A 12,067-nucleotide genomic window follows, 5' to 3' on the forward strand; every position below is an offset into this window, starting at 1 on the left:
TTGAGCATTTACTTTTAAGCAAATGCTTTTTATTTATCGTCTCAAGTGTCACCATTCCCTATGACTTCAGTATTTCCAGATGCTCATGGATGGAGTGTTAGGTCATTTATCTCCTTCAGATTTTTTATTTTTTTTTAATTATCTGGGCTATATATTTAGAACACACCCTTGGTATCCGTAAAGCAGACTGAAATAACTTTTGCACCAACATTTATGTTCTCTCAATCCAGCTTTACAGAATTTTTGTTTTGCTTTTCTATCAGTGCTAGATAATAATCTCATAGTCACTAAGGCTAAGGTTTTCTCAAGACTGAGAGAAGAAGATATTTTCCAAGAGAGCAGGTTTTAGTTTTCTTTCTGATGCTTCTAAGTCTTAACAGAAACGAAACACGTGCCAAGAAGCTTACACACTGATTCCACCGGCTGGCTGGGAGGGGTCCTCTAGGCTGACGTAAGCACTGAGACAGAGAGCAACTCTCCTATTGCACGGAAAGCCTGTGAAAAAAATAAAATGCTAAAAAGAACTCAGAATCGTCTGCTTTTTCAACATCAGCAGTCTCAGTTCGTTATTTCACAAACTCGTATCGCACAAGAAATCTCACCCTGGGATATTCCCCCGCCAGTAGATATGCGTGCATGAGAACACAAGTAAAAATGGCCTTATTTCTGTAAACTAAACCAAAAATAACCTAGCCAAATCACTCACATAGGCATCGCTAACCTAAGGCTGTGCCTAGCACCTTGCTTGCCTGTAGTTATCCTCAACTCTAGGCACTTCTGGTGTTGAGGGAGATGGGTGGCTGGAGGGCTAGTGAGGGACTGTTATTGCAGTACGGTAAAATAGTGCTAATGGGGATGATAAATCTAGCCTTTACCAAACAAAATCAGTTTAAAAATAAGCTCTTGTGTCCCCTAGGTTTAAAAGAAATAAGTACGTGTTGCATAAGCTGTTCAAAATATTAACAAATACCAGTAATGGCATATTAATTCTGGCATGTTTCTGCCCCCATACATTTTCCATATCCCTCTCTGCTACCAAAAAGGTAGACATGACCATGAGAAAAGGTGTACCTTTGGCATTAATATGAGATGTGCTTTTCTGGGAGTCCCAGCAACGCACACTGCCCTTTGTACTGCTTAGGCTGTGCCAGAGTGAAATGCAGAATTGTTCCTTTTACTGCAGAGTTTGGATTACTGTTGAGTGACACTTACATGGATTAATTTCGGAGTAGCTTGCTTTTGCATTTGCATCAAAAGCGTATGTCAGCCTAATCCCCACGGGGCAGCGAACATCGAAGTTTAGGAACTCCGTCACCTGTTGTGGCACAGCTCTGTGGCTGGGAGCAGAGCTGAACGATGTGTCCTTACAGCCCTCTGCAGAAGAAGCCTGGTCTCTGGGAGCAGCTCACCTATTTCCACCTTCCAGCAGTCCCTTGGAAACGCTTCCCTCCCACAGTTAAAAAAGAAAAACAAAACAGGAGGCTAAAATAATTTGCCAATATGTTTTTAATCTGCCCGCTTCTTCTTCTTTTTTAGCCTTTTTTTAAACTTCACCAATTCACCTTTCTGAACATCTCCCATCCCCAGTGAGTGAGTTGGGACTAGAAACTTGCTGGTTTTGGAGATAAAAACTAAGATTCTCACTAACTCGAGTGACAGGGAACCAAGGCTGAGAGATTTGTATCAAGGCCATGAAAGTCGCTGGGTGTGAGTTCAGAAAAGCTGTTTTCTTAGAAAGGTGTCATGCCAGGAGAAACACAAGTGACTGTATGTGACTTTTGCTTTGTTTGCTTAGACTCATTGTTTCTGGAAAAATGTTGAAAATGTCACACAAGGAAGTAATTAATGCAGGTTTTCTTCCACATCCATTTTATGTTGATCACTTTATTAGTTTTACCACCTTTTGATCAAAGCAGACTCTCTCTCTCTCTCTCTCATTCTGCCCTGCTCTGTCACTTCCTTCTGGTGGAGGCAGACTTTGATGCAAATGCTGTCCTCGATAGAGATGCTTCTCTAGGTAGGGTGCGTTAATGAATGCAGGTGCAGTCCTGTGCTCCCCAGGGCTGCCAGAGACTTTTTTTGCTTGTCAGTACTTCATAGTTCTGAAAGAGGCCTTCTGCTAGAGGGGAAGTATCTGAGTGCCAGGGCAGTCTTCTGCACTGTGATGGGCTCCCTTTCCTGCCATCCTCCCACACAGCTGCATGAGAGCCACTTCAAACACGGACTACAGCATTCAAACACAGACTACAGCAAATGACAGCGAGTTATAACAATCAGCAACTTGAGAGAGGGACTTTTGCTTCACGTTACCAGAGAAAAGCCCTCTATCTCATGCTATATGCTGTTTAATGACTAAGTAAAGAGTCAGGTTGTATCCAGTGTGTTCTGTCATTTATCCTGCATGTGCTGCTTTCCTGGCTGCTGAAGTGCCCGTCCCATTAGATGCACACAGCAGTTGATGATACAAGATCTACAGGACAGAGAAAAAGCAGGGGTAGGCAGAGCCTGCTGCTAGCCAGGCCAGCTCATCAAGAGGAGGTTTGAGAGCATGCAAGCAGTGACCACCATGAGGTCCTCTGGAGCAGCCTGTGGAGGCAGATCACTTCAGTAATCTGCTGTGGGGGAAGATACCGTTCTCCTGCTACTCTGAGTGCTTGACAGCTGGTGCGCAGGCCAGGCCACCTTCCTCCCGCCTGCCCAGCAGTGTGGACTCAGATGACCCATTCTCGTACAGCCACTGCTGAATCAATGACTCAGTGGCTCATAGCTGGCAACGCTTACCAGGGGATAGAACAGGAAGGGATGATACAACCTGAAGTGAAAAAGCTGAAGAGAGATGCAGCTTGTTTTTGCAGAAAGAAGGCGGCTTTCATTTAGAAATTCTGGATGTTTTGGGGAGTCCCTCAAAAGATACTGCTTTCTAGAGTTAGATGGTGGAAAGGGAAAAGACCTGATTCTTTGGATAAATTGAAAGAAGCTGTTGAGTTGGAATTGGCAGCATATGTTGAGGAATAAAACACGCTGGAGAACTGCAGACTTGGGTTACTCTCTGATGGAGTTTGCAGGTCTGCCTGTAAGAGCAGTCAGGGTCTTGATAGGTAAAGAGGGAAAGTTTCTTAGAGAAGTTAATAGGGCCTCTCTCTGGAGGCCTTCAAAGGCACCTCTCCAGATTGGCAATATAGAGGAAATTAGGCACTTATTTTAGGACAGTTTCACAGGTCAGCTAGAATTTAGATTTGGTGCAGGTGCTTAGGTTAGGAATGCTGGATCACAGCCAGAACTCTTTCTGAGTTGATTTAAATGGAGAGAAGTTACAAAGGCCCAGCCTGCAGAAAATTGTCTTGTGTGCACAACCTTTGCAAACCTGAGATCATCTTAGTATCCTCTCTTTGTTCCTCTTTCTCATTTCCATAACCCAGCGACGGAGGCTGAAGACTGGAGATTACAAATTCACAATCTTAACAGTGAAATCTTGTTTGGCTGCCTACTTTTCTGTATTATTACTCTTGATTTGGAAGATGGGAGAGTGACTTTTTCTTTGCAGTTAGTGTCCTCCGGTGCTCACCAGCTCTGGCTGGAGTTGTGGATCGGACATGTAAATGCTTGCTCCAGGTAATTCCAGGATGCACACATTGCTGCTGCTGTTAAATATTTGATAGAACTAAATTTTTCACTGGAGCAGAAGTGTTAAAGCTCTTCTAAGCAGGCTCTTTGTTTTCGGTGTACTGTTACAAAGTATGGTATACATTTACATGGTATGTAAATAGAAGATGAATAGTGATAATTACAATCACAACAAATAATGGCACTTGTGCAGCAGGAAATTACATTTTGTTACTGACTCAGTGCTGTGTTGGTGAATTAATCTGTGCTAACATTTTTCTAGGAGCCATATGTTCAAACCCAAAAGGCTTTGCTTTCTCAATCTACTCTCTAACTCTTAACTGTGACCACTGAAGAGCATTGTTAAAGAGTGTAATGGTTTCTGCATACTGATCAGAGAGTGAGAGCTGCTGCGTCTGTCAACCTGTGACTTAGAAAATCCATGACAAACTGGAATTTACGACTGGATATTTGTCTCCCCTGAGGTGTGGAAAATGTTTAATGGGGCACTCAGACATCTATCAGAGCAGGCTGGTTTATATTAAATATTAATTTCTTTCTGTAAAACTCAAGAGGAGGAGAGAAGAGGGTTTGATGTGTGCAACATGTGTCACACAATTTCCAAAATATGCTCCCTTCTTCCTCCCTGTCAACCTGCCAGGGAAAGCAATTCAAACCTTGGAGAAAAAAGATACAGCAGTATTACCAAATCCTCACAAGGACACAGCAGATCCCACTTATTGCCTCTGAAATAGCCACATGATGACTTGCCCCGCAATCACTTAACTTCTTAGGTGCCTTACTTTGCTGGCAACACCAATCTCTGGGGAGTTGGGTTGTGATTATCTCCCAGTACTGCCTGAATAGACCAGAATAGCATCTTGCCCCAAAATGTGCTGGCAAGGTAAGACATTGCTCACCAGAAGAAATAAGCTTGTCTCATCCCTTCCAGAACACAAATGTCAGTAGATGTGATTCAAAAGGAAACTACCTGGGATTACTCAGTTTCCTCTGTGAGGGAGCTTGGTGCACAGAAAGCTGAAAGCAAAAAGTAGCGGTCTGAATCTGCTGGTGAAGTCAGTGTTCCCTTCTTGAGTTTCAGAGAGGGGCGGCTCTGTTCACAGTACTGTGTCTATGTCCTTCACTGCGGTTTGGGCCAGGCTAACAGTAAGTAAACTCACTGGGAGATGTAGTAGAGGCTCTTGTGTTGGACTGATAGGGAGCGATTTCATTTGATACCCTAGTAGCAAGGGATGTCTGTGCTCATCTTCTGAGATGTAGCAAGCTGCAACGCACAGAACCCATCTGTCCAACTATAGGCATGCAGTTTATTTGCTGTTCAGTGTAGGGCAAATTTTCTAAGTGCCTGAGCTTCACTAGCGGAAAAGAAAAATGCTTGCCTCTTATTACTAAGCTCTTTCATTTGTACGGGATGTCATGAGAGCAGTTGTAGGCTGTTTCACATGCCTCTGGCTAACTGCCAAAGAGGATACTGTTAATCTCCGCTGAAAGACCTAGCAATGTCCCCAAATTAATTTTTGCAGATACATGCTGCACTCTGGAGAGACACTGTAGCTTGTGTTAAGCCCGCCAGAGCTCAGAAGTATCAGCAGCTACCTTGTGCACAGACCTACTTGCTCTCATGTGTCAGTATTATCTTGAGACCGTGATTGTTGCTAGAGGTGGCTGAAAGAAGAGTAACAGATCTACTTGAGTCTGTCAGAGTACATTTCCAAATAAGCTGTGCATGAGGAAAGAATAGTGTGTATTGTTCAACTCTGCCCTATAACTGGGATTCTAGATTCCACCTTCCACGTGTCAGCAAGTCGGCAGAACCGAAAACCAGAATTGAAAACCCTGACAAGCATGCTATAGATCAATGTTTTACAAAACTGCTTATTAGCTAGGATGGCATAACTTACCCAGGGCTGTCCCACCTCTAGCAAATCAGTCTTCCAGAAGTGCTTACTAGAGTAATGCTTTCAGGCTCTGTCTGGGAAGCCTTAATTTTAATTTTAATATGAGAGTTTTGGAGGGCTCCAGGGAATGAAGAAGACTTAACAGGCTTCTTGTGGTTTTCCCTTCTTCTGACTAATGTTGGCTGATAAAGAAGATTAAAATAGAGCAAGAAGGAGGCTCCCAGCCACTGGGCAGGACTTACTCAGACGTCTTATCCAGACTTACACAACCCTTATGGATGCACAGGCTGCCTACCTTGACACAGCCGCAGAAATCCGAGTGCCAAATCTCGCCTTGCCGTGTAACCCTGCATGTTCCCCATTTGCAGGGTAGTTGCTCTGCCCAAAAGCAGTCTAAGAGGTGTCTCTCCTCTCCCCCTGCAACACTAGGCCTTTTGGGTATATGAACTTTTTGTGTATATACACAGTAAGAGCAATGCAGCTGGCAAGCCAAGTGCATGGCTTCAGGGTTATGCCAAATTTACAGGATTTACGCTGTGCAGACTTGGTTTTAGCAACCGCATATATTGAGAGCAATTAAGTTCATGAAAAGCAGAACAATTTGTTTCATTTCACATAGCTGGGGCGGCAAACCAGTTTCCATGGCTTACCTTCAGCCTCAGTGTTTTCACTTGGTAGCTGGCACTAATGCAACTATGTCAGTGGCCAGTCATGTTCCCAGAAGAAATCTGCGGCGGAAAGACGATCTGGAAGCCGCTGCTGCCCTGCAGCAGTACACTCTGCCTGACCTCGTCTCACCAGGATGTGGAAGCAAGACAGTGGGAGTCTCCACGCACTGGGCCAGGGAGAGTGCCTTTCAGTGAATGGCATAATCGTGAAGGGAGGAGCTGGCTTGATGCTAAAAGGCACTGACCTCTTACTGATAACTTTGTGTAGGTACGGGCAGTAGCTTCTTCTGATGTATGGCAAGCACAAAAGTTTACCCACACCCAAAATGCAGCCACAACACAAATGTGTGAAAGATGGTAGCTTATAGCTCTTGCTAAGTGCTTGGGGTCATGGGGCATAACAGTGGCATCCTGTCCCAGGAGCTTGAGTGGCCTTAATATCGACCTCAGCTGAGGAAATGTATATAAACCAAAATATCATTGATTCTGAAAGATTTGATAAAGCAAGCCTCAGATTTAGTTTGAGGAAGTTGACCTACATGCTTCTGATTGAGTTGCTTTAATCTTCGCCACGCATCCAGGAAGTGGGAGTGAAAGGGGTTCAAATTAAGAGCTTACAGTGCCTGCAAAATGTGGGCTGAGAAGAGCAACTGCCTCTCTTACACTGTTTCTAGGATGTAGCTACACAGCTAGTCCGTAGAAAGCTGCTAGCCACCCAGCTAACTGTGGTCCTGTGGTCTGCTGAGGTATCTAACCCTTACGAGCTGGCATACTACCACTTACTTCTTTGCTCCAACAGGAGCAATGTTTTATTCTGTTTCAGAACTGTTGCAGGTGAAGATCTCTGCCATGATCAGCCTACATCCTGAGGGCCGTGTTGGTCAAAGGAGAGTCTTCAACTGGCAAGGCATGCGTTTTCAGGGACAAAGGCATGCATTTTAGGAGTGGGAGACATCTGCCATCTCCTCTGCTATTTTATTAGAATTTTATTCTTGTCTGATCACAATTTCTCCAGAGTGACAAATAGGCCAGTCTCTCCCGTGCAGCAGCCAACATTTGCATCATGCCCAGTCATTTCATAAACCCAGACTCTGCTGGAGATTTGTTATAATAAGCATGGAGGTCACTTGTTTTGTTTTTATGTTCTGGTTGCCTGGAAATACTGACCTACTTCAAGGAAGAGTTTAAATATTTGACTGACAACTGCACTCCAGTTCTTACATGTCTGTGCTGCTATTCTGTTCACGCTGAGGGTGTGAACACTATTGCAGAATATTTGCCATTTCTGTAGTTTTGATGGAGGTTTTAGTTTTGACCTTTTGGAAAGTCCGTTATGAAGTGATAGCATTTGTAACCATAGCTCTTTTATCTCTGTATGTTATCTAATGCTACACTTTTTCTGGGTTTCACAGCCATATACTTACGTGCTTGCCCCTTGTCTGTTCGCCTTCCTGCTTTCCAGTAACAACCCAAATATGCCTGTTTTGGCTATGTTAGCTGATTTTGTTTGTTCACTAATAAGTTGTTGGCCAAGTTGTTGTGAACTGTCTCAAAATATTGAGGCCAACACATGAAGTGCTGAATGGCAATCACCTAAATGCAACTGTGAGCATATTCAGGATCTCTCAAAATCCAGATGTGGATTAAGTTGCCTCAGGAGAGATTTTAGGAGGCAGATTTAGCACCCAGACCTTTAAAGATGCAGGAAGTTCATCAAGTGCATTAGAAAGACTTAATCTATTTTGGGCAAAAATAGATGATAAGAAATCAAATTTAATCCACCTAAGTCTGATCTTGCAGATGTAGTGCATTATTTTGTGAGGTCCCACACTTATATTTGGGCATTCAGGTGCTTTCTGTATTTTCTTTTTCTCCCTTTTTAGAATTCCCACATTGTCACTGTCAGCTTCCCCTTGCTATACTTCCCTCGCCTGTACCCCCACAAAGCAGTGAAGCAAAAGCTTGATCTTATACAGTTTACCAGAATAAAGCCAGGTATTGTTTTTATCTGCACACTTGAGGGTATTTTGATCGTCCTTCCTTCACTATCATATGGTCGTATTTTACCAGAGCTGCTTGGATAGTGACGGCTGTCTCCTGATAAACAGGTTGATTTGCATCTTAGCTCTTCTGCGTGTGCCATTTGTTGTCTTCCCTGTAAACAGCAGGGAGCTGCTGATTGTAGCTGGCTGGCAGGAAAACCCTCTCAAGTGTTAATTTGGTTCTCTCTGACCTGACAAGGGTATTTCCTGAAGGAGTTTGTCAGGTTCTTTCTGGGACATGAGGTGAGATTTATTTCAGGTTGCTTTTAGCTAAAAGGTATGTGTTCAGTCTGACCAAATCAGCTACACTTGTGCCACAACCAGTGGCATAGGGGTGGAAATCCTTCCAGTTTATTTGGGACACTTGCCTTAGGTTAGTTTGAACCAGGAAATCCTCACCTCTCTCCAGTGATGCACCAGGTGAAGCTGAACTAGATTACTTGCTTATAGAGCTCAGTTCAGGTAAGATGAATCCCATTAGTAAACTCTGAGGGGATAGATTGTAGTTCCTGTTAACGCTCCGTATGCTTTTTGGTCTGTACAAGTGTAGTCTGTCGTGCTCAATGTATTTGATGATTTAAGAATTAAGCTTTGGAGTCACAGCTGCAACTATGTTCACTGGTCAGGTGAAGGGGATAACCCAGTATCTACTGCATCATCTCCTGCCACAGTCTGACTTCAGCCTTAGCCAGTAACATGGTGTTCATACTTGTGAAATGTATTTATACCATTTATCTCTGCGCTGAGAAACAGCGTAAGAGATGAGTCGCTATCAATAAATAATTTTCCTCTGAATAACTGATTCTGTTTGCATTTTTGTGGAAGTTTTCACGCTGCCCACACAGTGTGAGGAGTCTTGGTATTTTGGGATGTTATTTGCCCTTTAACCTCAGATGTAGCTTTTGGGGAGGAGTGTTGAAATTAAGGTAGGAGGTTACTAATTCTGCTTTCTTCTGTTTACGTGGATGTACCCAAATATTAAGTCAACTAAAAGCACCTTGCAAGCTGTGTCTCTTAAAATGCAGAGGGCAGTTGTGTGTTTGGCATAATGGCAAGCGTGAAAGTGGCGCTTCACTGTCAGGTATCTCACAAATATCATGTATGGGCATTGGGCTTATGTTTTATGTCCAGAAGGATCAGATGTTAAAACCTGCAAGGTGATCAGGGACTGAATCAGAGGGATCAAATATTAAATTATTCTGCTAATTTTGAGTATCACTGATACACCTTTGGTGGCCAGTTTCTATACTGGAATTTTAGTGCCTGTCCAAGGGGAGCATAGGCACATGCAGACGTACCATGTAGCCACGTAAGAGGTGTAGCACCATAAGATGTCACACCAGTGTTTGCTATCTTGAAACTCCTAAGTTCTGTTCATCTGACTGCAGCATATGACACTGCTCTTCCTCGTTGTTCGGGCTTAAATGTGCTGTCTCCTATTGGGTTTTTCTTACATATGTCTGTCATTTATTTGCAGTGCAGTTTCCTGCGTCTGTCTCCTTTTAGAGATGGCATCATGGTTGTGTATGGGGGCTCCTATTTTTGTCAGATCCTGTGGGAGCTTTCCAAAATGCAAGTTCAACGGAAAAGCTTTACCACAGCTGAGCCAAGCACCACTCTAGTGGTGTTGATGTTTAATCTGCTGCACCCGTTTTCCAGGAATCAAATTTAAAGTCCGTAACAGCCCTTGTCATGGATTGAACAAACCATGATATCTCCTCAATGTGAGGAATATCACAGTGGACTCTATTTTTTTTTTAAGTCCTACCATGTTATATAATGAACTTGATTTATTAGCAGTGAGATAGATAGCTTTTCTTCCTGGAGTGGGACATCTGTAAGACCTGTCTGCCAAAGAATATTGCAGCACAGGATCCCCAGCCTGACAGTGTATTGTTATACATAAAGCTAACAAAGCTGGCACTGAAGCATGGACTAGGATGAAAAGTCAACAACCTGTGGATTATGTGTATTTGCCAAGTGTTTGGTTGCTTATGTGTTTGGGGTTTTTTTTGTTATTTTTGGTTGGTTGGTTGGTTGGTTTGGTTTTTCTTCACATTAACAAGCCAGGTAGAAATTATCAGTTATTACCCCAGTTTCAAAACTGCCAAAGAATCATTACCAATCTCAAGAAAGATAAAACTCATGAGAAAACTTAAGTCCAAAAGATGCATTCCTTCCTCAGACAGAAGTACTGAAGAAGAATCTAGCATGCTAAAGACAGAAATTGTCTTTTAAGCAGATACAGTGTCTCTACCTTTTAAAGCCTGTGTTCAGCATTTTAGTGTTAAGATTTCTCTGAAATTCCCCATGGTTATTCTAAATTCAATCCTCCTTGGAATGCAGGGAGCAGAAGCGAAGGAGAGTTCCTGAGTTTATTTTAAATGGCATTTTGTTTGGCTTGGAGGATTTTTATATTGCTAATTTGGTCCTTGCATATTAATTCATGTTCTTCCTCTGCTGCTTCTAAATTGGAAACTTTCTATTTTACATCTGGCAATCTTGTCCTCAGTTGCTTAACCTTTACGCATTTTCACTAGAAATAGCTGTTTTGTGCAATGAATCCAGCCTGTAGAAAGGTTTTCAGCTTTGGTCTTTTGTCGGTTGGTTGTTGTATTATTTTTTTTTACTGTTATCCACTTTTACAGAAAACATGCCTGAGCTGGTGGTGCTGCACCCTACCAAAAAGTTTTAAGCAAGAAAAATGCAATACTTGTTCTTTACTCTTTACCACTGGAAGAAAGTTTAGGAATACAACCACGTCTACAGAAGTTTTTTAGACCAATGGTGCATTTTCCCAGCTAGTCAAGAGGTATTCAAACCACATGCAAACCCGATTGCTGATCATTCAGGAGCAGAGTTCTGACTTTTCCAGTTACTGAATATACACCCAGATGTCCAAGGCTTTTGTGGGATGTCTTCTCATCCATGTCTAGCTCTTTTCTGGCCTGCTTTTGTGATTGATTAGTTCCGGGTAGATTCCACAGCAGTTTGTTCCACAGAGGTCATACACAACGTGAAAATAGCGTCTCCAAAGGAAGGGTCCCCAGTCAGTGTTCCCTGTAACTTTTATTACTGCACTACACACTTGTACATATTTAGTGGGAGCACTAAGGTAATAGGCAGTACACAGTGGAAGACTATGAGCTGTGCATTCAGAAAGCTTACTCCGTTCATCTTTTTTACCCAAGTATAACTTGAATAAGAAGCAAAGCCCAGAAAAAGGGATTTTTTAAAAGTGTGACTTCCTACAGAGTTGGTTACATGAGTGCCAGCCCTTAAAACTCTCAGCTTTATAAGTGTGTTTAGATGGCACACATTCAGCATGAAGCTGGGTTGTCCCAGCTGCTGTATCTAAACACCTTCAGAGCACCACGCAGAGGTGCTTGCTGCTCTGGAAGCAATATGGGCCATTCCTGCGAATATGGGCCATTCCTCCTGTGCTGTCTCCTAGCAGGGCTTGTCAGCCCAAATACAGCCAAGTTCACGTGGCTGACAGTTTGCTGTTTGTGGATGGGATACTGCTAGGAGGAGTTTGAGACCCTGCACTCTGCTCTAAGTTATTGTCCTTATGCTGAAAAAAGCCAGTAAGAAAGTTTAGTAAATGCAGATGCAAATTGCCTGACTACCCTTAATTTTGGGGGGCTTTATCTAAGTTTAACTGTGGCCAAATGGATGGTAAACCTTGATTCTCATTACTGGTAGTTAACACAGCAGCGTTCCCTGAGTAACTTTGGATGAGGAAGTGAATTTTAAGAAATAGAACCCTGTCAAAACACTTTTTATCGAATAGACAGGTATGTAATAGGTGTGACTTATCACGTCATCGCAGATC

General features: G+C 42.9%; 1 protein-coding gene across 1 annotated transcript in view; it reads left to right on the forward strand.

The window, feature by feature from the left end:
• Positions 1 to 12,067, forward strand: part of LOC104537234 (probable phospholipid-transporting ATPase VA) — a gene marked incomplete at both ends in the record, with an annotated part of 61,378 nt that overhangs the window by 993 nt on the left and 48,318 nt on the right. The gene's annotated exons all lie outside the window — the stretch shown is intronic.

Source organism: Mesitornis unicolor, unplaced genomic scaffold (assembly GCF_000695765.1).
Source record: "Mesitornis unicolor isolate BGI_N332 unplaced genomic scaffold, ASM69576v1 scaffold20142, whole genome shotgun sequence".
NCBI lineage: Eukaryota > Metazoa > Chordata > Aves > Mesitornithiformes > Mesitornithidae > Mesitornis > Mesitornis unicolor.